Genomic DNA, 1,844 nt, shown 5'->3' on the forward strand with positions numbered 1-1,844 from the left:
AATCGTGCCAGTGCCTCTGCCCGCACACAGCAAGCACCGAGCCCGAGGGGCCCTGCCGGAACGCTGCGCGCCCGCGGAGCCGCCGCGTAACGGGGGGGCGTGAGGCGCGCACACGCGGGGAGACGGTCCCGCCCGGTGAGCTGCGAGACGAAGCCCACCCGCGTGCTGGAAACGCTGGGTTTTTCCTCGCGGTTATTCTACTGTTGGGTTTCTGTTTGGGTTTTGTTGGGGTTTTTTTTGTTGGTTTTTTTTTTTTTTTTAAAAAATAAAACAAGTTACTGCCCTTAAAGAAACTCGGAGGAACCTGGGTCCGCGTGCGAAGGCTGCGTCCAGGTGATCGAACAGCTCAGGTCGTACATCGTGTTTTAAAAACGCCGTCTGCTTTTGCTGAAGGACGGTTGGTAGAACGTTTCTGACTGCGCATGGATCCCAGAAACTGCTTTGCATAACAGTTTTATTTTCACGGAGTAATCTTCCCTGTTAGCTGTGTTTTCAAAATGTTTGGCAATCAATTCTTAATACCTACGCTGTTTTGCAAACTGGCTTTTTCAAGGCGTTCCTGGCTCAGCCACCGTGGATTGGTGCCCCAGCAGTGCATCGGCCATCGTGCTTTACGGCAAAGCAGACAAGAAATTGGGGGAAAGCAGCTTACTTCAGGATCTTAATGAAGTTTATCAGCAAACCAGGATTCCGGTGTTTTTTAAAAACATTTCTTTCTACTTTAATTAAAATAATTACAAGATCCAGATCATTTTAGTATTAGATTTTCCTAAATACATTTCTATTTAAATTTACATGTAACGCCTCCCAACTCTTTGAAGAATAACCACCAGCCAAGCCTCTGATGCATTGCCACTGCAAGAAGATACTTGTGCCCAAGAATATTTTCAATATTCATCAGTAATGCATTTATAAAGAGAGAGCTCCTTGCAAAAATGTAAATGCAGAAGGAAATAAATTTCAAGAAATCCTTTGCATTTGGAGCCTCAGACTTAAATCAGTCCACTTTTTAATTCAACTTTATAAATAGGGTTGGGAGGATAGTTGACTGGTCCAGTGCCCTACCAGTGCCACAACCCAGGAGTTGCCATTTCAGGAGGACAAAACCACTGCTGCTGAGCCTGCCGTAGGCCACCTCTGCTGGTCCTCAGCTGCCTGCCTCGGACACCATCCCCAGCGAGCCTAAAGGGTGCGCTTGCGTACCTGGTGAGCTTCTGCATTGCTGATAAATTTTTCTGTTACAAAATGCAAGGGAAGTTTTCTTTAAAATAAATAATTTAAAAAAAAAAAAAAAAAAGCAGTGGAAAAATAGAGTTGTGTATGTGTGCATGTATCTAAACATATGCATGCATCTTCTGGAATTCAGTTTGGGGTGAGACAAAGTTTGCTGGGTATATTTTTCATGTAAGTTGTCATTAACTTTCAAGTCCATTTGTTCCGAAGGTATTTCTTTATACTGTGCTAGGAAAAAACCTGATTGAGTTATATGGGGAAGGATTTGTTCAGTGACAGACACCATTTTTATTGCTATCTGTCGCTGTTGTTTTAAAGTTCCTTGACTGAAAGTACTGAAAGGCAAAGACTGCTGTAAAAAGATGGCAGCTCAGCACTGTAGAAACAGCCCAGAAAGGAGCTGGGGAAAACTACGGCAGCAGCGGAACCCCTCATCTCAGAGAAAGTGCTGTGTATAAAACACCATAGGAAGACTATGCCCTTACACCCACAGCTTTTTATGATCTTCTTACTTAAATTAAACCTCTTAGCCCCTGTATGAAGTAGGTTTTACTCTATTTTGTAGACCGGTTAATTGTATTGCATAAACCCTAAGCGGACATGCCAGAGGC

General features: G+C 44.0%; 1 protein-coding gene across 1 annotated transcript in view; it reads right to left on the reverse strand.

Annotated features, from left to right (window-relative positions):
- The window catches only part of HELZ (helicase with zinc finger), an 89,887-nt gene extending 89,167 nt beyond the window's left edge, over positions 1–720 (reverse strand). Inside the window, exon 1 of the mRNA XM_035897709.1 lies at positions 709–720. The gene's annotated coding sequence lies outside the window, so the exon portion shown is untranslated. The remainder of the gene's footprint in view (positions 1–708) is intronic.
- Between the last annotated feature and the right edge of the window lie 1,124 nt (positions 721–1,844).

The sequence above is a fragment of the Egretta garzetta genome, unplaced genomic scaffold (assembly GCF_000687185.1).
Source record: "Egretta garzetta isolate BGI_Z169 unplaced genomic scaffold, ASM68718v1 scaffold787, whole genome shotgun sequence".
Classification (NCBI taxonomy): domain Eukaryota; kingdom Metazoa; phylum Chordata; class Aves; order Pelecaniformes; family Ardeidae; genus Egretta; species Egretta garzetta.